Here is a 26,072-nt window from a genome sequence, read left to right on the forward strand (position 1 = left end):
GTTACCAATTTGTACTTGTTTTGATAGACTATGCCACTCGGTTTCTGGATGCCATCCCATTGAGAATAGTCACTGGGCCTTGAATAGCAGAAGAATTGCTTAAGTGGGTATCCTGCTTTGGTATTCCTAGGGAGATCATTACAGACCAAGGGTTAAATTTTATGTCCCAGGTTATGCAGAATCTGTGCCAAGTATTAAAAATAAAACACTTGCAAACCACGGTTTATCACCCCCAAACCAATGGGTTAGTGGAGAGATTAAATGGAACCCTTAAAAATATGATGCATAGATGTACACAAAAGGAGCCATGGAAGTGGGACTTGGTCATACCCCCTCTGTTGTTCGTGGTACGGGAAGCCACACAATCACCCTTAGAGTTTTCCCCATTTGAGTTGGTTTATGGGCATTGACCCTGAAGCCTGATGGACATGGTCCGAGAGGGATGGGAAGAAAGAGGAACCCCAGGGGTGAGGACATCTGAATATGTCAATGAATTGAGAGAACGGTTACAAAAGGTAGAAAATTTAGCCCAAGAAAATCTCCGACAAGCCCAAGAGAAACAAAAAACTAGGTGTGACCAAAATACAAGTGAAAGGGACTTACAACTGGGACAAAAAGTGTTAGTCTTACTCCCAGATACTACGAGTAAATTTTTAAACTGTTGGCAAGGTCGATTCAAGATATCCAGGCATGTTGGACCTGTCGACTATGAGGTTCTTTGCCCTGGACAAAAAAAAGAAAAACAAATTTTTCACGTTAATTTATTAAAACTGTGGAAAGAGCGAGAAGGTTTAGTAGCTTCCTCTATGAGAGGGCAAGCAGAAAATGAGGGTACAATGAATAGGGGATATCAATACTGGCCAACAAGTCAAGAAGTCTGTCTAGGTACCCAGTTGACGGTGCAACAAAGAGATCAATTAAAACTGCTTATATGAGAGTTTGGAGACATGTTTAACGAGAATCCCGGCTGTGCTATGAGGATTAGCCATAACAATGTTACACCAGAAGGAAGGGTAATAAGGGAAAGATGGCGGAGAATCCCGTATCATAGATACAAAGTAGTGAAGACAGAGATAGATAGGATGTTAGAGTAAGGAATAATAACAGAATCCCAGAGCCCATGGCAAAGCCCATTGGTAATTGTTCCAAAACAAGATAGGTCCCTCCGTTTGTGCATTGACTTTTGTAAATTAAATGCAATTTCAAAATTCGACTCTTTTCCCATGCCCCAGATCAGTGAATTATTGGAGAGAGCAGGACAAGCCAAATACAGATCTACATTAGATTTGACAAAGGGATATTGGCAGATACCTGTACGCAGAGGAGACCAAGCAAAAAATGCTTTTGGCACACCATGGGGTTTGTATGAATTCAAGTGAATGCCGTTTGGCCTGCATGGGGCTGTAGCCACTTTCCAAAGATTCATCGATTGGGTCCTAGCACCACACCAACAATAAGCAGCAGCCTACATAGATGATAGTATAATTTATACAGACAAATGGGAACAACAGTTAAAAGCTCTGCGTGCCGTTCTCCAAGAACTCAGCCAAACAGGCCTCATAGCCAACCCAGGGAAGTGTGCCCTAGGTAAGGCAAAAACTAAATATCTTGGCTTCCTAGTAGGGCAAGGATGCATGCACCCCTTGGTAGATAAGGTCAAAATGCTACAGGATTATTTGCCTCCACAGACCAGAAAACAAATGCATGCTTTCCTTGGTTTAGCCAGCTATTACCGCAGGTTCATACCGCATTTTGCCAAGATAACCACCCCCTTGACTGACTTATTAAAAGGACAAGGCAATGGGCCTATAAAATGGGAAGAAAAACATTTAGAAGCTTTTCGTAGGACTCAACAAGCTTTATGTAACGAGACAGTCCTTCATACACCCAATTTCGCCTGTCCTTCCATTTTACAGACGGATGCATCAATTTATGCTGTGGGCACTGTATTGACGCAGGAAGTGGATGGGATAGAACACCCGATTGCCTATGCTAGCTGGAAACTTAACCCACCAGAACAAAGCTATGCCACTATTGAACGTGAGTGCCTAGCGATAAAGTAGGGAGTAGAATATTTTCGGTATTATCTCTTGGGCTGTAAATTCACTTTGGTTACTGATCCTGAAGTGGTTAAAGACAACCCAAACAGATAATAGATGAATCACCAGATGGGCACTTGCCTTACAACCATTCCACTTTGATATTGAATACAGGCCGGGACATGCCAATGTGGTAACAGACTTCCTATCTTGATGTCATCCTGGTACCCAATCCCTAGAGGCCTCGAATACTCAGGAAGATCCGAACGCCCTCCATATCAAGGATCAAGATAAACAACAAAAGGTGCCTAGCGGCATTTTAAGGGAGAAGGTGTGTGAAAGAGTAAACAGCAACACGGCAAAAAGAGCCGGAGAACACCGCTTCCAGAGCTATTACCATATTAGGATAGAAGCTCTGGGAAAAGAAAAAAAAGAGGAGAGGGAAGTCTCAGAAAGGGAGAAAAAAAAAAGTGTCTGAAGGAGAAAGTGAGGGAGAAAGAAGATCTCCAGAAGATAAGACACTTACCTGAGGATTTTTCTTGTCGCTGGAGAGAGCGGAGCCCTGAGAAAGAGGGGCGGATCCCTAAAGAGGCACTGGAGATGTGGCTGGCAGCCGCGCTGAAAAGTAAACAAACAAACAAAAAAGAGGAGAGTGAATTGACTCACTCCCACAAGCTTAGTGAAAAGAACTGAGTGCTGACCACAAAGATTCAAGGCTTCAGGCACCCACCAGATGAAAGGCACACACTCAGGATAGCAAAAGTATAGAGAGAGAAATAACAAGGCTTGAAGAGAAAAGCCTGCTCTAAAAAGAAATAAAAAAAAGGAATTAAACGGACAAACCAGAGTTAAAGGGACTTTGTTTACTAACACCAAGTTCAGTCCAACCAAACTGATAAAGGTTAAATAAGAACAGTATGTAGATAAATTTACAAAGTTGATATAATTGTTATAAAAAAACAGAGAGAAAAAAAGGACCACTCCTGTTTAAAGATTACAAAAGTTTGTATAGTGGTATAAAGATAAAGACTAGTGTTAATCTGCATCTGATTGTGAATATATATATCGGTGAGTGTGTGGGAATAATTGAGTGAAGTTTTCCTCTATAATACTGAGATTCCTAATAGAGATACCCAAAGAGCAAAATAAAACAACAAATATATATATAACAACCCTCCCAACAAGTGGCATCATAATGCAGAACATATTATAATAACATCTAAGACATGGCAGGCGGGAAAGTCTGATTATAAAAGGATACAGAGAGGCAAGGTCCACCATCACAGTGGAAGACCTACACAAAGTAATCATTTAGGAGACTGGCCTTTTCCTGAGCGTCAGATGCCAGCTGCCCCATAGCAAGGCTTCAATGTTGCCTTTGTTCTTTCTCTGACTTCCCACATATCTGAAGGACTTTTTTTTGTTCTTGATTCCTGTGCTAGCCTGAGTTAGGTTTCTACCTTGGCTTTTCTGGTCCACTCCCTACAGATGTGGGCTACGGCAGTGTAGTCCTCCTTGGTAATGACTCCCATTTTCCATCTGGTGTAGGCTTCTCTTTTTAGTTTCAGGAGGTCGAAAAGTTCCCTATTGAGCCAAGGGGGTACCCCAGCCCACTGACTGCATTTTCTGTGGGACAGAATAGACTTTCCTTGTGCTTGGAGGATTGTGTTCTTAAGGAACAACCATTCCTCATGGACTCCCCTTTCTAAGGGGCCAGTGGAAGGCCTAGTTTATTTTTAAAAGAAATGAAATGCCTTATGAGATAAAAGTATATTCTGACCGTGTCTGTGGAGCCTTGAAAATTCTCAATTTTCTCTACACCTAAATCTATCACCAGCCATGTGGTTAGTTGGTTGAAATTTCTAATGAATTGGGGGTTTTTTATTGTCTGAAATTTGACTTTTGTAGAAGAGAAAACCAAGACATTTTCATGAAAGAATTTTGCTAACATTCTCAGAGTTTTCCAACCAGCCCTTGAACTGTTATAAATTTTTGACATCAGAAATATTTTATTAAAATTCTGATGTATTTGAATCTTAAAAAGGCTAAAGTGGACTGTTCCTTCTTTCAGAAGCACATCAGTCACACTCTGTAGGGGCATAATTTAACCCATTACAATTACCTACAGCAAGTAGGATAATCCTGGCCAAAGTGTTTGCACTTGCATCTGTAGCCAATTCAATTTAATTGAAAAATCAAGACCTTAATGATAAATCTCATCATACCACTTGGCACTTAGATTGAGACACCTGTGACAACTGTGCATACTACATTAATCTAAAGAGCTATCACAGAGATTCAGGTTCAGGGGCCTTTTCAGCTTTTAGTCCACCCGTTAGTTTAAAATAGCAGATAGTGTGGTTGAAACCACCTATCACAGACTCTGATGTACTTTCCCAGTATAGAGGATTCTATACTTCTGCTGCCTTTCCTTGATTAAATCCACAGGATTCATAGATTTCATAGACATTAGGGCTGGAAGGGACCTTGGGAGATCATCAAGTCCAGCCCCCTGCCCCAAGGGCAGGAAGTCAGCTGGGGTCAAAGGATCCCAGCAAGTTAAGCATCCAAATGCTTCTTAAAGGAGTCCAGAGTAGGCGCTCGCACCACCTCTGGAGGTAATCTATTCCAGGCCTTGGGGACTTGGATAGTAAAGAAATTTTCCCTTATGTCCAGCCTAAAAAAGTCTTGGAGGAGTTTGTGATCATTGGACCTTGTCATCCCTTGGGGTGCTCTGGTGAACAGGCATTTCCCCAGATCCTGATGTACACCCCGATGTATCTGCCACCAGGTCACCCCTGGCCCTGCGCTTTTCCAGGCTGAAGAGTCCTATGGCTCTCAGCCTCTCTTCATAAGGCCTATTCTTTTGTCCTCCGATCATGTGCATGGATCTCCTCTGGACTCTTTCAAGCTTCTCCACATCCTTCTTGAATTGTGGAGCCCAAAATTGGATGCAGTACTCCAACTGGAGCCTCACAAGGGCCGAGTACAACAGGAGGATGACATCCTGCGATTTGCTTGAGAAGCATTTATGGATGCAAGCCAGAGTTTGGTTTTCTTTACCAGATATGACATCACATTGGTGGCTCATCTTCATCTTGTGGTCAGTCATGATCCCCAAGTCCCTTTCAGCCATGGTGCTAACAAATGTAGCACTGCCAAGCCTATAAGCGAGCTATCGGTATTTTTCCCCAAGGTGGAGTACCTTTACATTTGTCAGTATTGAATGTCATCATGTTTGTATCTGCCCATTTTTTGAGCCTATTGAAATCAGCCTGGATCACCTGCCTATCCTCAGGTGTGAACGCTTTAGCCCAAAGTTTGGTGTCACTGGCAAAGTTGGCCAGTCCACTTATGACACCAGTATCCACATCATTTATAAAGACATTAAAGAGAACAGGTCCAAGGATAGAGCCTTGGGGGACACCACTGGGTATGGAGTGCCATGATGATTCACTTCCATTGACCACCACTCTCTGGGTCCGGCCTTGGAGCCAATTCCCGAGCCATCAGACTGTGATGTAACTGAGGCCACAGTTGGCCAATTTTTCCAAGAGGACATCATGGGATACCAGATCAAAGGCTTTTTTAAAGTCCAGATATATGATGTTAATCTCTTCTCCCTTGTCCAGGTGATATGTCACCTGGTCATGAAAGATGAGATTGGTCAGTCAAGACCTACCCACAACAAACCTGTGCTGGCTATCCCTCAGGATGTTGCCATCAACAGCTGGTCAAGAATGGTCTCTTTGATAATTTTTTCTAGAACCTTTCCAGGGATTGACATCAAGCTTATTGGCCTAGAGTTGCCTGGATCTACTTGCCTCCCTTTCTTGAAGATGGGTACCACATTGGCCTTCTCCCAATCCTCAGGTACTTCACCTGAGTGCCAGGAGTTTTCAAATATCTTTGCCAGTGGCTGGGCTATGACTCCTGCCCGCTCCTTAAGTACTCTGGGGTGCAATCTGTCAGGACCCACTGACTTGAAGGTGTCCAGCCTCTCAAGGTGTTCCTTTACAAAGTTTACAACAATGCTTGGTATAAATTCACCCTCACCCTGGCTGTCCCGCATCATGCTAGACAGGGCGGTCCCTTTGAGCTGTTGAAAAACCAATGCAAAGTACCCATTAAGCAGGTTGGCTTTTTCCTGGGTGTCAGTTGTCAGTTGTCCTGTTTGGTTTAGCAGGGGTCCAGTGTTACCCTTGCTTTCCTTCTTACTCCCCACATATGTGAAAAAAAGGACTTTTTATTGTTCTTGATATGTGTTGCCAGGTGGAGTTCAGTTGCAGCCTTGGCTTTTCTGGTTCACTCCCTACAGGTATGGACCAGAGCAGAATACTTCTCCTTTGTGGTGATTCCCATCTTCTATCCTTTATAAGCCCCTCTTTTTTTGGTGTAGGAGGTCCACGAGTTCCCTATGAGCCAAAGGGGTTGCTGTGCCCTTTTGCTACCTTTCCTCCCAGATGGGATGGACATTCCTTGTGCTTTTAGGATTGCTCCCTTAAGGAGTGACCATTCCTCTTGGACTCCTCCCCCTGTTGAGTCATGGTCCCTTAGGGCCTCAACAACAAGCCTCCTGAGCTTATCAAAGTCAGCTTTCCTAAAGTTGAGGACTTCTGCATTGCTGACTGACTTGCCAGCTTTGCGTTGGATAGTAAAAGTGATCAGTTCGTGGTTGCTGTCTCCCAGCTTTCCTTCAATTTTTAGGTTGCTGACTATATCATCCTCTTTAGCCAGTACCAGGTCCAGCAGTGCTTTACCTCTTGTTGGTCCATAGTCTTCTTGGGTCAGGTAGAGCTTGTCCACGCATGTGAGGAAGCTTTGTGACTGTTCAGATTTGGCCAAGTGCTCTTCCCATGAGATGTCCAGGTAGTTAAAGTCTCCCATGACAACCATGCACCAAACGCATGTAGCCTCAGCCAGTTCCCTGGTGAATTCCTGATTAAGCTTTTGTTCCTGGTTAGGGGGTCTGTAGTAGACTCCTACCATTGTGTCCCCTGTGTTTTCTACAAAATGTTGAATGAGGCACTTAACGAATGCATATGGCTCAGGGAAACAGATTTTGGGACTACCGGTTAATGGTAAGAGAATAATTTAGGTTCCATGGCTCAGTTAGTGCTTGGCTGTTCAGTTGAGTGTTCCAAAAAATGATGCTACTTATGTCAAATGTTAAATCCACAAGATGATTCATATATTACATGACTCAGTTTTGCAGAAACTAAAGTAGCACTTTAGCAGAACTAGCAGCCATAAATAGGCACATAAATGCCTACACAATGTAAAAGTTAGACACTCAGGAATGGCAGCTAGTACACCAAGTGGTGAGCTGTCAAGCTGGCCAACAGGAATTGCCTGAGGAAGCAAACAGGAATGCGTATGGCACTAGAGCTAAGTGGTTAGGGCACTCACCTGGGAGAGCTGAGACCTGTCCCTTTGCCAATGACAACAGAGTGGTATTCACTCTTGTCTTTCCCTCTTTATGCCACTGAATTGTTAAATATTCCATGCCAAGAGGACACCACACAGGGTCAGGGGTTCCCAGTTCTGGGAGTCACTCAGGATCTGGGGGGCAGGGGGGAGGGAGAACCAAGATAAAAAGGAACACATAGAAGCTGAGTGTTGGGGAGCCAGAAGGTCAGTCTGAGGGGCTGAGTCAGAGAGGCAAAGAATCAGGCAGAGCACAGAGTCCAAAGGCAAGTCAGTCAGGTAGCCAGGAGATCAAGCCAGGAATGAGGCTGATTCCTAGGGGCTAGGTTAGGAAGTCAAAGAGTCAAGCAGTGCACAGAGTCTGACAACAAGTTGGGTCAGGTACTTAAAGGATTAGACACTGAACCAGAAGAAATAGCAAGGCAGAGCAGCCCAAGCACAGAAATAACTCTTCCAGGTCAAGGATTTACTATATATTTGAAGAGTTGAAGGGTCAGCTGACCTGGGCCAACCACTCTGGTGGGAGGGAATGGGCAGGTGACTAGGCCCAGATGGAGGTTTCTGGCCACTTGCGACCAGCCTGTGTGTTCATCTGGGGACATGGCAGACTGGGATGAGTGGCTGGGCTAGGTAGGCTGAGGTGGCAGATTTGAGGCTGTGGCCTGAAGGGAATAGCTTCCTCAGGGGTGGTAAAGAATATGGCCACCTCCAGAATACACTATAGCCTAATGGATGCTTCCCTGGGAGATGCAAGAGGTAGAGAAGAAAGTTGAAGCCAGATCTCACATATCCTGGGAGAGATTAACCAGTGAGCTAGTAAATAGAAAGGCATCCCCTGTGGTTCAGTGGTAGAATCCTGATATGCCATGCAGGAGACTAGAGTTTGATGCCTGGTTGGTGCTACGTACCTCTTGTGCAACAAAGGTTCAGTTTTTTGCCCAATCAGCCATTTATGAAGCTGTCTGCAGCCATGCGCTTGTGTTTAGTCACAGTTATAGACCACTTTCTGTGGCCACATCAGGCAAAAATTATCACTTCTGTCTGTGCCCTGAAGCACTAAACATCTGGACTCACTCTGGCCTTTGGGTTCTATCTAAAGCGGGGACAGAAGGTCTGGGCAGCCTTTACTCCTACCTAGATATATGTATTAATGGTCTGGGTGACCATGATCCAGAAGGGTTGATGGTTGCCTACTATAAAAAGAGAGATTGGTAGTAGCATGACTTTCTCCAGGTGCTTTTGTTCAGGCCCCAGTGAATAATTTTGGGTCCCTCAGATGATGTTGGAGGAACTACACCAACACTGTGAAGTCTTTCAGGACTTAAAGCATGAGGTGAATGTGGGGCTGGCTAACAATGTCAAGACTGAGACAGTTCTGGTGATGCCCAGGCATAGAACCTTAGGTGCCTTGTGGTCTTTACGTTAAAACGTAGGCTACAATGGAACTAAGTGCCTCCATTGTTGAGCAGCAGTTGAGGGAGAGTTGTTAAGCATTAACATTTTGAAATTAGGGTTTTGACTGAATTCTTCGGGGTATGCAGTGTACTGCTGGCTATGTGCCAACAAACACACCAAAGACTGGAAACCCATTGCTGCTATAAGGCCAGCTACAATACACTTTTTTCTAGATGCCGTGTAATCTGGGGCAGTGCCCATTTACATCTCAGTTCCCGTCTGAAATATGTGTATAACAGAATTTCTCTGCCTGCCATGGGGATGTTGTAATGAGTATGAGATGCTCAGATGTGATGGTAATGGGGGCCAGATAATCTAGACCCACTAGCCATATCACAAAAACCAGAAACAAAAGGTATTAATTTACATTGTTATTAACTTTGATCAAAACCAGGCTGATTCAAATTTTAACCTGATGATAGAAGGTGCTGTATATCCCTCTATTAGTCTCACACCATTTCATTGTGCCCTTCCTCAGCTGCTACTCTCCTGTTGTTTCTGAAACTTTTCTAAGCCCCTACTGTCTATTCCTAAGGAAGCCCAGTGAGTAACAGCATTCTACATTATCTATATTAAAGGGCATTTATGATCTGAAAAATGATCAGAAAAATATCACCTACTTACCAAACTTATCTGTTCCTTGTACATATCTGCTCAGTAAAGTGAGAACAGCATGTTTGCATTTTAGGGTGGTTTTAGCATGGCAGAACAGACATCGCTAAGACTGAGCGAGCTCCAGATTCTATTCCACCATGGGCATCACGAGCATTACTTACAAAGTTCCCTTCACTTACACCTGGCCAAGTAAGCTCATTAAAGGCAGTGCAAATTTTATAGATGTCACTAAGGCACATTTGGAAGACAATGGACATACATTACTATAACAGGGGACCTAAGATGGCTCACAAACCATTAATGGTGGTAGAAACACATTGACAAAAAGAACCTAATTTCACTCTAAGATGAGCTGCCAGGGTAAAAACCCCACCCTTTTCCTTGTCAGTTGAGCATATTAATTTCCCCATAGTCATCATGCATCTTGCACCCCATGAGCACACAGTCGCATTATGCCTTCCCCTGAGGCAATCAAATGCAGCTGATCCTCATTAGGCCAGAACTGTTCTGGAGGCTGGGAGAAAGAAGTATGACTCGAAGCTAGAACATAGAGCTGCTTTGTTTTACAGTGTTTTCCTTGATGTTTCTTTTGGTGAGTTGTGTAAAAGAAGCATGGTAAGAGACCTTTATGGATACATAGAATTATTAAATTAATTAAAAGAGTAGGGAAAACAAAGTAGAGTAAGTCTGAAAGCCTGTGGGAGACTCCTGCTGAGCAACTCTTTACCGGTATGTCTCTAACTCAGCTTATCTTTTGTCTGTTTCCTATTACTGATGATCCTGTCTTCCACAGGGCATTACAGAGTGCTTCTGAACGCTACTCCTGTCAGCCTTTAGACTGACAAGAGTGGCAGAGTGAGGTCCCTGTGGAGTTTGGTTTTCCACATGCAAGTCCAATATGACTGACGGTATCTGTGAAGGAGCTGCTTCCACATCAGTGGAACAGTGGTGGGTGGATGAGATTTCATTTTCATACTACCACATGAGAAACTTGATCCTTAATTACAGATCGCTCACAACCTTAATGTTCATTTAATTAGTTTTAGCATGTAAAGTTTATGTATCATGGAATGAAGACATCTGTGATGTGTGAGATAACTAAAGTACAGGCTCCACAAAATAGAAAGCTTTCGATTTTACGAGGCAGTGTGAGGCTGTATGTTTCCTAGTGATGAGATAGAGCAGACTCTATATCATTCAAAGATATTATGGATTAATTTGCCTACAGTCTGTGCACCCATAGCAGTTTAATCTTCAAGACCGTATTAAAGAATGAAGGGAAAATAAATTAAAATGGAATATTGCTCTGTAGGAGGCAATAAAAAAGTTTTCACTAAAACAGCAGCCCAGAAATGATATGGATCAAGAACCGAGCTTGACTATAAACATTTTAATAAAAGAAAGTCCTTGACCTGTATTGTCATCTTGCCAAATGTACAAGGTTATTTTCTTCTTCAAGAGGCCTAGGGCAGCACGAATACAGAGGAGGAGACCAGCACATAGCCAGAGAACCCAAAAGCTTATTTTTTTTATTTCTCCCTTTCTCCTCAAAGTGTTTGGGTGATGCCAAAGGGATGATTTACCTTGTTTGTGCAAACACTTTGAAAGTTTGACTGCCAGAGCTTCTGTGAGATTTTCCACTTAATAAAGGAGCAGATGGCTCCATATTAGATTTAGTTTCTCCAAGTGTTCCTATGGACACATTTGTTATGAGGGCCCGTGCTACTGAAAAAACGCAACTGTACACTGGTACACCAGCACAGCCAGTGTCTTCAGCAAATGAAATAATCAGTAAAAGGAACACTGCTATTTTTGGGCAGAACTATGCACTTGTGCTTATATATGGGTGTAATGGGTCTGCCACTACTAAGTGGTAAGGATCAACTTCAGTTTCTTTCTCCTCTATTTTGAAGTCTCTTCTCTCAGAGAGCCGCCCCTCCAGGGCTCTAGAGTTCTGCAGTCACTAGTTTTTGTCTTGAAAGAATCCTGTGATGCGTCATACAGCTTTCATAATGGAGGTGGACACATTATGAGTGAGGACAGGGCACACACCATAATTTAACTTCTAGCTGTCTCTCTCTACAATTTCCTCAGTGTGAGTTACAACTTAGTTAAAAATTATTATCCTGGATAACTGAGTTGAGAATGGACCACTGGGTTCTGGGGGTTATGATTTGACCCCGTACATCAAACAAGGTAAGACCTTACAATAATTTTGTCAAAAATTCTTTATCCTGTCACAAAATTCTCTGACCTAGTCTTAATTTTGAAGCAATTATTACTGTACAATCTCTGATTGATTCCAATATGGGGGTCAGTGGAATGTCCACCTGTCGAGGAGATGTTGGATATAGCTCTGCTGGTCTACAGCGACATATCCTTTCTAAGCCTATGTAAGAAACATAACATTATTTCCAGAGGACTGAACATCTACAATCATCTGACTACTACACACAACTCCACTTTTGTCCACACCTGTCACGGAGAAATGAATTCCCTGGTAATAAGATTAGGTGCCGCAGGACAGGTCACTTTCTGGAATTGCAGCCATTTACATTTAGTCATCTTCAAATGTTTACATTTTGGTTATGGAAATTATTTTAAATATTCCTAATCACATAATTAACTCCTTTTTGTCTACTTCACTGTTCCAGTTAGACAAAGATTACCCTAAACTACTTCTTACATGTGATAGCTATCTAGAGCAAAATGCTTGGTGTCCCATTTCTGCTAATATCTAGACAAAGCTAAAATCATAATAAAATGATGTCTGTACAAATCAATCACTGTCTCCCTTCTGACTAGTTAATTAATCCCCTCACATCTGAATTCAGTGTGCTAATGTGGCTTTTGTAGGTATTCCAGATCTCATCTTCTTAGTTCTGGGTAATGGTCACTGTTAATCACCACACAAGATGCTATACAGTCTTCAGTTCTCTCATGCTTTGACTTCAAAAACCCTACGTTTTTACTATCTAACCTGAGCTAATACAACTCACCCACTGCCTGATTATTTGGTATCCCAAGAGGTTCCCAAGAAAACTAGCTTCTCTTGAAATCTTTTTAGTGTTTCTAGGTTACATTTCAAGGACAGTTCTCAATCTTTTTTGATTTAGTTCTGCAGCATTGATCTATCAAACATCTATACCAGGGGAGATGGAAGTATACAGACTCTGTCTTAAAGATGGCAGGGAATGGAGCTGTGGAACAGGGGGTAGGGAAGCAGATTTGTCTGCTCTGAAAGTGCAGAGATTTGTGAGGCAGTAAGGCTGAGCTTGTTACAGGAAATTAATTAATTTCTCAAAACATGCTTTGAAAGAGCTGTGTTATGATGAGACGCTGCTATTAATTCAACTGCATAAACTCTGGTGCTGAAGTTTATTGCTCCCAGGTGCCGTGTTTACATGTGCACACAGAACTGCAGCACACTGAGCTGGATTGGCTGGCAAGAGGCCTGAGGGGTCAGCCTGCCAGCCTGGGGCTGCTCCAGCACAGCTCAGTGTTCTGCGGGGGGAGCTGACTGGGGCACAAGGGTGCCTCAGTGGGGCTAGCCAGCAGGCACCCCCACACTGAAGCACCCTTGTTGCCCTGGCCAGCCCTGTCACATGCATTGCAGCAGAGTAAATAATGCCATTGCCAGATAGTACTTGTGTTGACAAGAACTATCTGGCAGCATATATTAGTTTACATGTGTGGCCCTATTAGGCTGCAGTAGACACTGAAACTTTGCTACAGAGATAATTAGGACCTCCACAGTAAACAACTCATGTAGATGTGCCCACTGAATCCTAATCCCAGCAATGAGTATCACAGAAGACAGACCTTTGAAAAGTGTCTGAACAACTTAGAACCAGTTATTTCTTCTAGCTTTTTATATACTAGCAAGGAAAATTTGTACTTTACTATGTCCTGGCTTTTGGGGTGTTGGCTTCATTTATAGCAAGATGTCATTTATAAGTCTGCTCTGGGACTTCAGCTACAGCAATTCTTGTGCTATTTATGTGTGTATTTAAAGAGTAGGATTTTTTTTCTTATGTTACAATAAATAATACCATCCCAGTAACTAAACTGCACTTGAAAGTGCAGACAAATTCTATGCTTGCCACAGTCATGGATAACTTGTTTCACTGAGTCAATGTCTTGATGTAGGTAAATGAGTGCGCTCTTCACTGCTCTTGTTGCAGGCATTTTTTTTTCTTCGAGTTAGTTAATGATGCAAACCTGCCTATTGACAGATATATGATAACTGACTCTCAGCCTTGACAACACGCAACAGTTCTTTTTATGGTTTTCTGGAAACAGTCCAGTTCAGGTAATCATTTAAAGATCCAAGTTCAGTGGCCTGCATGCTACATCTACTCAAATGCTTTTTCAGTCATGTTTGACAACACTATCATTCAATAAACATGTTGGCTATTTAACATTTTGCTAAATGAAGCTTTTTATATTGATTCAAGTGTTGGTTCACCACTTATTTAATCTAGCACTAAAATGTGCATCCTCAGTATATAGCCTGGCCACATCAAAATAATTTCAATCTGTGCATAGTTTGATCAAATTTGTCAAATGGCACTTTAAACCTGTTAAATGTACTCTGCAACAAAGCAGTTGGAATTATAATGCAACGTAACTTTTGTGAACAATAACTTAAATATGTCAGAACTCATTCTAGCAACCGAATGCAGGTTTATCTTTGAATAGCATCTTGCCGTTCAATTAGTAATTGCTGTTGTCCATGAAAACTCAGCCTGGTTTGGAGGATGCAGTTGTCAGATTTGTGCAGTGCCTACGAGGGTATATCAACAGGCAATGAGCTGCTAGAGCTAAATTTTAGACTAGAATGACAGGGACACCAGAGATATTGCCAGTTGTTAATAAGGATTTGGGGAATTTGAGGTGTCAAACTGGGTCAAAGGGACAGATGAGAAGTGATGCAAATCTACAGAAAGTGTTGTTAACACTTTCGTGTTCTGCACTGCAGTAATGCATATGGATCCAGTCATAGAACAATAATTGTTTGTTTTTATAGTGTAAATTGTTCCAATTGTTTTATTAATTTATTTTTACCAAACAAGTCCAGTTCTTTGAACCTTTCCTTACAAGTCCTGTTTTCTGACCCTCTTAGCATTCTTGTTTGAGTTTTCTGGAATTTCTCTAATTCATCTACATTAGTCTTGAAGTGTACTGCACAAATGAGGATGCAACACTCCAGCAGAGGCCTGTCTTATTAGGATGGAGTAAGAACAATAATGTCATCCTGTATCTCACTGTCACACAGCACTTGGGTGCCCTGCACCTTTGAAGAGCAGAAACTGCTAGGGAAAGAGCCCTAGCAGTGAGTGGGGAGCCCCAGCTGCTGGTTACCAGGGCAACCAGAGTGAGCTAGTGGCCCACACCTGCCAGCGGTCAGGTGACCAGAAGGGGCAGGGCCTGGCTCACATATAAACCCCAGGACTGAGGCTAGGATGGCAGTTCCCTGCCAGCAGCCAAGGGGGAAGGAGCTCTCCCAGAGCAAGCAAAGGGGAGAGGCCTGACTACAGGTACAGCCTCTGATACTGGTGAGGGACAGAGCACCCCAGATGTGGCTTGAATGATGTTATAGCCGGGCGGCTTGAATTTATGTTATAGCTCAGGGGCTTGTGTTTTGTTTGCTGTTTAAGACCGGTGGTTTGAGTGAGGCTATTAAGGGAAGGAGGAGGCCTCATAGGGGGCCCACAGCAGTGTGGGGACCCCAGTGCCAGAGAGGGCATGGCATTTGGGGGTGCACCGACCCTGGCGCCAGTGAAGGCGCAGCGCGAGACAGGGCTGCAGAGATCCCAAGGAGGACAAGGGGGCCAAACTGTAACAAGGCCCAGACCGAACAATGTCAGCTCCACGTGAGGTTTGGGGCATGGTGGCTGGAGCCACACAGCTCATAGGGCTAGGGTGCCCCGAAACACCCATTGCAGAATGGGACTGTCCCCGATGGGCCTTCGTGAGTCGCTTCTGGGAGCCCTGCTCTCCTGGTCATTGGCTCCTCCCCTTCCGGACTTGCGTGTTACCGTGGTTGTTTGTCCTCCTGCGTCGCCCACCCCGCTCTCGGCTGCCACAACTTGCTGTTACAGCAGTGGGGCAGGGCTAGTTCACGGGTCCCTCAGTGGCCTGGGTCTGGCCCGCTGGTTGCACACGGGGCTCCGCCATCCCTACACCCTGGCCTCACACCACCTGTGGCCTTCACTTCCCCGTGCCCGCTCAGTGATGATCCCAGAGGCCTCTAACATGGCTCTTGTCTTCGAGTTCCCCAAAACCCTTGGGATACTCCTGCCCTGATGTCGACCCCTTCACACCAGCCTGAATTGGTGCCTTAGCCCTTACTACAATAGGTTCCACACCATAAACCCGTCACCCTGTGCTACGTGCCTCCTCTAAGAGGTTCTACCGTACCAGCTACCTCGCCGACCCTCCACCAGCTCCCTATTATCATGAACAGGAGTGGCACCTCTCGGCTGCTTTCTAGTTGCACACTTGTTCTCTTAATCGGTGTCCTCTATTCTTGGCGGCGATCCCGCCTTGATCTGTCACCAGCCAGGTCGTCCTTCGGCCTCTCGCCCCTCTTCAGCAACGCCCGCGCCCACCGCCTCAGCACTTACTTCAGGGTCCTCTGAATCCTCCTGGGTTGTCTCAATCTTCATTCGCTCACCCAGTCCATCGCTTCAAGGTCAATCTGCCGGTGTCCAGTCATCAATCTTCCTCTCTGAGCCACTGTTCCGTCCGGCACGTTGGCTCTTCTCCGTTTGTCTAGCGGGGCTAGCGCCAGGGATGGCCCTGCCAGCCATCTGCTCCCCGTACTATCTGTTACCTCCAGAGCGGCGGCTGCCATTTTTAAATCCGCCGGCTGGCATCTGATGTCACCATCAGGTGCTGGCTGCAGCTGTACATAGAGGCGGCTAATGAGCCGCGCAGGTTCTCCCTCCGTCGCAGCGTCTCTCCTGTCTTGGGCTCCAGGTAAGTGTCCCTTGCTACCTTGGCCCCCAGGACAGGGACCCATCAGGGGTCTGGGAGTCCACAGGGTCAGAGTGTACAGCAAACCGTGTCCAAGAGGGTGTCAAGGCGGCCTCCCATATACATATATACACTTATATATACACATGTATATATATTCCATCAAAGATGTAGTGGGCGAGAATTGAGGGTGCCCATTGGGCCAACTTGGCACAGTAAGGGGGCCTTGGGGAGGTCACGGCCATCCTGCAGGACCCCGCCATGACACTCACCTATGACACTTAACTGTTGGGGCTGTTTTACTTCTACTAGACTTAAGTGGTAAGTGTCGCAGAAGTTGTAGTTCTTCTCCTAGTGCATCTTGGGGGATATTATACATATGTGTTTAATGTTCCAGATTGTTCCTAGAGCACCGGATCTAAAATTTTGTGTTGCTTTATAAAATTCAATTCTGCTTCACTGACTGTAGTAGCTGACCCCTAACTTTCTCTGCTTCTTTATGTAACTGGATTCCACTAAGGGGTCATGGCCATCTAGGTGTGAATAGGGGAGATGCAGAACACATGTGTTGTTGTGTCATGCGGCTTGTCAACATTTGTCAGTTGTTCCATTTCACATAAATAAATAAGTGTCTTCTGATGTGAAATGCAAAGTGGGTAACTGAGGAATAAAAAAAGACCACATAAAAATTGACACCACCACACAGAATGTAAAAGCTATTCTGTCTTGCCCTGAGATCTGATCATTTTTCTATCACTGTTCTTCTAACACCCCTCTCTGCTGTAGTTGTGTGCGTCTCATGGCTCATGTGGCATATTTTAATACATAGCATGCCTAGGATCCATTTTTCCAAAGAACATTGAGACCTTTATTAGGGGTGTGAGAAGTGGGCCCTATTCAGTTCAGATTTGGGCCAAATTGAGGACCATGATTTGATTTATTGATTCGGATCACTGTCCCTAATTTGATTCGGCCTAATCTGAATCTGAAGATTCAATGCTGATTCAAAGAATCAGCGATTTTTGGGATACAGATGCAGCTTTTAAATATTTTTTTCTACATACCTCGAGGTACCAGGTGCAGCTTGTGAATGCTGAGATGCTGGGGCGGATGGAGCATCTCACAGAAGTGTGTGGGTAGGGGGCCCTTCCACATGCTCGGTGGTGAACCCAGAAGTGGACTGGAAGTACTTCCAGTTCGCTTCTGGGTCTGCTGGGGAGCACCCTCCCCCCCACACTCCCCTGCACCCCCCATGGCTCAGCAATTGGCTGAGGGGGGGCCCCGGGTGCCCCCCAGATCCAGGAGGCACCAGTTGCCAATCTGGGGGTGTGCAGGGGGACCCCCCTGCGTACTCCCCAGTGGACCCGGAAGTGGACCAGAAATGATTTTGGTCCACTTCCAGGTCTGCTGCCAAGTGCACAGGGGAGCCCCCCACACTCCTCCTGTGGGACGCTCCATGAGCCCCAGCATTGCAGCATTCACAAGCTGAGGTATGTAGAAAAAACATTTAAAGCTGTGTCTATGTCCAAATCACTGAATCTTTCTAAATCTCTCCGAAATGACTCAGAGGGTTCTAATTCGATTTGGAGACGTTAAAGGGTCCACTGACTTAATTCAGATTTGGAGATTTGGCCACTGAATCAGCCCAAAACTCCACCAAATTGAATCAGGAACTGAAGCTTCGCACAGCCCTAATCTCTATTGTGTTTTCCCACAGGTCACTGCAGGATTCCTGAACTGACTGCTTCTATGTTTTGGTAATGAAACAGAAAGAGCCCATAAATCATGTTATAGATTCCAAAATGTATAATCTACTGTATAATAGTTTCTAGGGTCAGAAGGGACCTGAACAGATCATCAAGTCTGACCCGCCTTCCCTGGGCAGGAACAAGTGCTGGGATCATAATGCCCCAGTCAGATATCTATCCAACCTCCTCTTGAAGACCCTCAAGGTAGGGGAGAGCACCACCTCCCTTAGGAACCCATTTCAGAGCCTGGCAGCCCTAACCGTAAAGTAATGCCTCCTGATATCAAGCCTGAACCTGCTTTCAATCAATTTGTGGCAGTTATTCCTTGTTATCCCAGGTGGTGCCCGGGGAAACAGAGCCTCACCTAGTTTCTGCTGGTTCCCCCCTCCCCCCGGTGAGTTTTTTATATATTGCTTTGGATCACCACCTTTTCTCCAAGTGCTTAGAAATGGATTTCTTGAGGACCTGCTCCATGATTTTTTTTCCCAGGGACTGATGTGAGGCTGACTGGTTTGTAGATCCCCAGACCCTCCTTCTTTGCTTTCTTAAAGATGGGCACTATATTTGCCTTTTTCCAATCATCCTGAACCTCCACCGATCACTGTAAGCTTACTCTGAGTGTGAATCTCTAACCCAAAGGAACTTCTCTGGCTAGAACATACCATCCTAACTGGGTCTAAACAGAAACCCCTAACTCTTATTGTGTGTCACTCAGTCCAGGCATTGACTAAGAACTTCTCTACAGCTTCCAGAGCCAGACTGACCACTCTGGCTCCAGCCCTGGGTTTATATCTCTGGGAGCCATGCCCCTTTTGGTCATGTGACTCCCTGAGCTGCCACAAGTGATTCTGGATTTAGCTTTTCAGCTCAACCCCAGGGAAACTTACTGCTGCTGGCCTCTTCTGTAATAATGGCTTGTAGTAGGTAAATCCCCAGGTACTTGTTCCCTGGCCACTCGAAATGGACTGCTCCTTCACCCTTAGGCTAAGTACAGACCATGAAAAAGCCCAAGGCTGAATTGAATCAGTCTTTGCATGTTAGCCTAAGCTGCAAAGATTTAACCAATAAGCAAATTAACAGACATTAACTTTTGATTCGGGAAATGCAGTCACATGCCTGCAGCGGCCCAAGCCAGAAGCCAGGGAGTGCTACAGCATGGCTCTCTGGCATGTAGCCAGCATGGGCTGTGTGTTCGCTTCCTCTTCTTGCTTCTCCCAAGGTCTCTGAGATTTGCAGGCCACAATCACAGCAGCATCCTCTGCAGGGTTCTCATCACTTCCTCTTCCTTCTTCCAGGTGCCTCTGGGATTTGTAGTCCATAGTCACAGCCAGCTCTAAGTAAGCAGGGCAGGGCAGCTCTGTACTTGGGGAAAGGGAAGTTTAACCCCTCTCCCTGTCCCCAGGCCCCAGCAGAGGTTTGCTGAGGGCAGGGGGGGAGGGGCAGTGAGCCAGCCCTGACTGCTCCAGCTAAGGAGCAGAGGGACAAGGCCAGCCTTGTTCTCTGGAGCAGACAGCCCAGCTCAGGGCTGCAAATGCTAGGATGCTGGGGGACTCTGATTTACCTTGAGACAGGAAGGGGTCTAGGCCAGAAGTTTCATAAAGTGGTTTGACCTAAATCAGTTAAGTCTGATAGTACATTCAACCAGGTTTATCATAAAAGTTTTAAAATGCCTGAAACTGTTTGTTTGTTTGTTTTTTATACTGAGCTTCTGTTCTGTTACAGGTTTAAACTAGTTTCTGATGACTTAAACTGGTTTGTGCATAACTTCTGACCCTAGCCTTAAAGTAACAGGAGTCTCCAGCTCTCTGTTACACCCCATAACATGTATTCCTTTTGAAACCGAAACCGTCCTTGCCTGTGAGGATAGGGCTGGAGTCACTCATCCACCAGATCACCTGGCAGACTTAGCTGCATGGACATTACAGATACGAATTCCCTGTGATTATTCAGCTCTTAAGATGGCTAGGTATTGTACCTGTAGGTGAGAACTTAACTTAATTACTACCATATTATTCAATCCTGACCACAGTATGAAATACATTATTTTAAAATACTGAAATTTATACATCTAAATGATCAGTCTATATACATCTTATCTTTAGTTATCTGTAGAGACCACACACCATAACACAAATCTAGACCTAACCAGAGACACTTGTATCAGTAAACGTGACTGATTAACTGATCTGTGCATGATGTTCCATGAGGCCCCAAAATATTGTGGGTCTATGACAGTATCTATCACTTCTAATACATGTATAGAAAGACCATGCAACTTGCATATTTTCAGACCATGGACACCAACCAGGGTTAAACCTAGATGAATTCATTAAGAACGTGGCAACACACTTGAATGATCATGTTGTGTTAGCATACATCAATTAACAGGATTATGAAGTCTTTTGTAATCAATATGAAAATATTTCCTGTGGTCATATTTATGTCCTGTGTACCAAATAAAATGACGACCATGATAAAACAGAACTAAAATCCTAATGCGGAATGTCAACATGGGCGCTTGTACATGTGGGGGGGGTTAGTTCCCCTAAATTCAAATGGTGAGTTTTTAATTTTGTGGCTTTTTAATTGTGACCCACCATTTCAATTTAGGGGTTTCCATCATGGTGATGGCCTGCCATCACCTTCCCCTCCCCCTTCTCCCCCCCACTGCAGGCAGGCTCCACCAGAAAAAAAACAAAAAGGGTGAGGGGCCACTTTTTTTTTTTCCTGACAGAGCCTGCCTGCCTCTCCTGTGGCTGGGGAATGAGCTCCCAATGGGCTCTAAGCTGTGGGGGAACCCAGCCCTTCCCTCTGTGGTGGCAGCACCCCCCCAGGTGGTACCTGCCCACTATCAGCCCACCCAGGTGGTCCCAGGGGCCACTGGGGAAGGAAGGACTGGTCCCACAACAGCTTGGGGCCTGCCAGCAGCTCATGCCCTGGCTGCAAGAGAGGTGAGCAGGCTCTGCCAGAAAAAAAAAAGGGGGGGGGGGCCTCGTTGCTTTATTTCCCCACTCTGCGGAGCCTGCCCATGCAAGCTGCTGCCAGATCATTCAGTCCCTGGGTGGTGCACGAGGCACTGGAAGCCCAGCAAGCCTGAGCTTCCATGAGCCTTCCCAGCTTCCAGCACCCCGTGCATCCTCCCCACTGCCTTCTCCAGCTGCCAGACGTGATGGACACATGCAAGATTTTTTTTATCCACAATGGGAAAACTTTTGCCAATTAAAATAAAATGCAGCAGAGGTGATCTAAGTTGCCACGCACAAATACATTTTTACATGGAAAAAAAAAATCACGCATCTGTACATGGTGATGCCATTACGCTAGACTAGTAGTCTCCAACCATTGTATGGTAAAGATCACTTTTTCAAACTAAAGGGCACCTCTGGATCTACTGCACACCTGTCCTTCCCCATTCCCCCCCACCCCATGTGCTCCTAGACCATGGAGTGTCCCAGACCCAGCCGGGCCAGGGCCCAAACCCACTTCTGTACCATGGCTGCATTGAGCTGTGCCTGCCCGGCAGTCAGAGAAATGTAGCATCGGGCCTTGGCTGGGGCTGGAAGTCTCCATGGTTCAGGAGTTCAATAGGGGCGCTCCCACTGCAGGGCGCAGCCTGGCAGAAGTCCTAGGGCCCCCTGCCCCTGGGGACCTGTGCCACCCCACCTGTGCATCTAAATCTCCCTTTCTGCAAATTAAGGCACTTGCTAGGGGCGTGCAAAATGAGCCCTATTCAATTCAGATTCAGCCCAAATCAAGGACAGTGATTCAATTCATTGATTCAGATCACTGTCCCTGATTCAATTAGGCTGAATCCAAATCTGAAGATTCAATGATGAATCAGAGAATCACCGATTCGGCCATAGATACACCTTTAAATGTTTTTTCTACTTACCTTGAGGTACCAGGTGCAGCTTGTGAATGCTGCGATGCTGGAGCAGATGGAGCATTCCACAGGAGCACGGGGGGGGGGGGGGCCCACATGCTCGACAGTGAACCCAGAAGCGGACCAGAAGTACATCTGGTCTATTTCTGGGTCTACCAGTGAGCGCACTGGGGGCTTCCCATGACCCCCTGGCTTGGTGATCAGCTGTGGGGGGACCTGGGTGCCCCCCCAGACCCAGGAGGCACCAGTTACTGAGACAGAGGGCAGGGGTGGGGTCCCCCATGCGCTCCCCAATGGACCCAGAAGTGCTTCAGGTCCACTCCTGGGTCTGCTCCCAAGCACACTGGGAAGCAGACCTAGGAGGCACCAGTTGCCAAGCCAGGGGGCGTGGAAGGGCCCCCCTTGCACTCCTCAGCAGACCTGGAAGTGGACTGGAAGTGCTTCTGGTCCACTTCTGGGTCTGCTGCTGAGTGCACTGCGGACCCCACCACGCTCCTGTGGGATGCTCCATCTGCCCCACCATTGCAGCATTCACAAGCTGCCTGGTACTTAGAGGTATGTAGAAAAAACATTTAAAGCTGTGTCTATGTCTGAATTGCCAAATCTTTCCAAATCTCTCCAAATCAATTCAGAGGGTTCTGATTTGATTTGGAGAGATTAAAGGGTCTCCTGATTCGATTCAGAGATTTAGCCACTGAATTGGGCTGAATCTGCTGAATTGAATCAAGGACCAAAGCTTCGCCCAGCCCTACTACAATGGACAGATTGTGGAAACTTTGGGTAGCTGCAGTGTAGATGTCCAGCATGGATCTGTTAGACAGCATCTACCCCTCGTTGCCATTAAGGGTTCCCGCAAAAGTCTTCTGGGGAGAAATTGGTTCTTAGCATTGGGAACCAGAATTCAAGGCATACACAGTCTCTGCACTGAAAGTCTGGAAAGACTTGCAAGGAAGTTTCCCCAGGTATTCTCCAAGGAATTAGGAACTTACCCAGGTCTACCTGTGATGTTCCAAATGGATCCTGCGATAGCCCCTATGATTATGAAGGCTCGGAATGTACCTTTGACACTGCAGTCGAAAATTGATGCAGAATTAGATTGGCTTATTGTGCAAGGGGTCCTTGAGTCAATCATGCATACAAGGTGGGTCACACCAATTGTTCCCATTTTAAAACCTAACAGCAGTGTTCGTATCTATGAGGATTACAAGTGCACTGTTAATAAAGCACTTAAGCAGGACCTGCACCCAGTGCCTGTCATTAACCAATTACTATCTGTTCTTGCAGGAGAGAAGGTTTTTGCCAACTTGACCTCACTCAAGCCATCAGCAATTGATAGTGGATGACAAGGCTGCTGAGGCCCAAACAATAATTACACACTGGGGAGCGTTCCATGTCAAGCACCTCCAGTTTGGAATTTCTGTGGCACCAGGGATTTCCCTGAGGCTTATGGAGAAAATGCTAGCAGGAATTCCTGGGGTTGTTCCATACTTTGATGTGTTGATCATGGGGCCATCCTGAAAGAAACTCATTGAGAGACTCAGAGAAGTTTTACAGAGATTCAATAAAGCAGGTATCAGAGTAAAAATCTCAACTGGGAGTTTCCAGTATCAACTTTCTTGGATATGAAATTGATGCTTCTGGCATTCACCCAGTTGAAGACAAGGTAAAAGCAATATGTGATGCCCCTATACCAAAATGCAGACAGGATCTTCAAGCATTCTTAGGATTTCTCAATTTTTATCACATTGTCTTGAAAGACAAAGCCACCGTAGCAGAGCCCCTTCATCGCTTACTGAATAGAGGAGCTCAGTGAAAGTGGACTTGTCAGCACAACAAAGCCTTCCAGGGTGTCATGAAGTTGGTGACATCAGACTCTGTCCTTGTTCACTACGATGAGCAGAAGCCACTGTCCATTACTTGTGATGTCTCACCTTTTGGTGTCGGCACTGTCCTCATCATTGCGTGATGGTACAGATGCACCCATTGCTTTTTACTCAAGAACAATGACTTCCACCAAGACGTACTATACACAGATTGATAAAGAAGCATTGGCAATCATTGCAGGAGTTAAAAAATATCACAATTACATTTATGCCCGCAAATTCAAAATCTGAACGGACCACAAAACTCTTCTTGGTATTTTTACTATGGACAAACCAACTCCTCCTTTTTTGTTTCCCTGTATGCAACGCTAGAGCATCATGGTAAATGCATATAGCTATACACTCATGTAGAAACCTGGGAAAATGATTGCAAATGCTGATGCATTGAGCCGCCTACCACTACAAATACCTGATTGTGCTACTCCTTCACCAGTGGAAGTCCTCATGCTGGAATCCACACCAGAAGCTCCTCTTCAGGCTGATCAGAGAGCAAGGATGACTGCAATATACCCTACCCTTGCCCGTGTCCTCAACTGGGTGTACAGGGGCTGGCCTGAAGACAAATTGGCTGAGGAATTCAAGCCATTTTCATCACATCAAGATGAGCTGTCTGCCCAGAAGGGTTGCCTCCTGTGGGAAAATTGTGTCATAATTCCAGAAGCAGGACACCAAATCATACTGACAACACTGCATGCAGCACACCCAGGCATTGTAAGGATGAAAATGCAGGCTAGAAGTTATGTATGGTGGCCAGGTATGGACATTGACATAGAAAGGGTTGTGAGGGTGTGCAGCATCTGACAAGCAACCCATCATAATCCACCGAACCAACCAGTATTCCCTTGGGAAATGACAAAGGAACACTGCTCATGCATCCACATTGATTTTTCTGGCCCTTTTCAAGGTAAGACCTTCTTAATTGTTGTTGACTTGTACTCAAAATGGCTTGAAGCGTTTACTGTCTCATCTCTTACATCAACTGCCACTACAACAGCTCTCCGACAGCTGTTTGTTACCCATGGGGTGCCCAACACTACTGTTTCTGATAATGGCAGTGCATTCACCTCAGCAGAGTTCTAAGATTTTGCCAGCTGCAATCTCATTCGGACTGCTGGCATTGCACCTTGCAGGCCACTGGCCAATGGGCAAGCTGAGTGAATGGTGCAGACTACAAAACATGCACTGAAAAGGATTGTTGTAGGAGACTGGCCTACCAAACTGGCCAGATTTCTCTTTGCTTAACATGTAATTCCTTGTCCTACAACAGGGTCCAGCACATCAGAGCTTCTTATGGGCCGTCGTCTCAAGACATGCCTTGACCATGTTAACCCAGGCTTTGTGAGAGACATGCAGTTTAGTAAAGAAAAGGAGTTGGACTCCGCTTTGGCATCTGGTACCTTACGTCTTTTCATTCCACAAGAGACTGTTTGCTCAGAACTATGGTACAGACCCACAGTGGGTTCAATCTAAAATTGTAAGTGCCACAGGACCAATATCATATACAGTCCAGACTGATGATGGACAAGTTTGGAGATGTCATGTGGACCAGCTGGGCGTTCTCCTACTGATAACCCTACACCTGAGCAACCTCCAAGCACCAATCCACTACCAACAGACATGGATTCACTGGGGAAGTGCCTACCTGTTTCCACCAGCGCAAACCCTTTTCCATCACCTTCAGAAGGAAGCACTGCTGTTGAGTCTCCAGATAAGCTGACAGGGCCATCATCTGTTTAACCCCTCACTGAGTTGGGTTCTATGGGAAGACCACAGCAGAAGCAGAGTCCACCCAAATGGTTGGCTGACTATTCAGTCTAGGGGGAAGATGTGTTGTGTCTTATTGTGTTTTCCTTGTACTGTCCCTTTAAGACCAAAGCCTTCATCTTCAGCACGGCAGGGTTCACTTTGCTTTGTGGCAGTTTTGCAGCACTGGGGACTCCCTTTTTCTGCCATGAGGACCCAAAGGCATTCTTGGTTCTTCTCACTCACCAGGACTGAGCTGGGTCAAGTCAGAGGCAGAGCAAGTATAAGTTCTGCATAC

At 45.4% G+C, this 26,072-nt stretch overlaps 1 pseudogene; it reads left to right on the top strand.

Moving 5' to 3' along the window:
• Positions 1-7,075: 7,075 nt before the first annotated feature.
• LOC109288862 lies at positions 7,076-25,273 on the top strand (annotated as a pseudogene).
• The last annotated feature ends 799 nt before the right edge of the window (positions 25,274-26,072 follow it).

Source organism: Gavialis gangeticus, unplaced genomic scaffold (assembly GCF_001723915.1).
Source record: "Gavialis gangeticus isolate Ggan-Ray unplaced genomic scaffold, GavGan_comp1, whole genome shotgun sequence".
In the NCBI taxonomy this organism is placed as follows: Eukaryota; Metazoa; Chordata; order Crocodylia; family Gavialidae; genus Gavialis; species Gavialis gangeticus.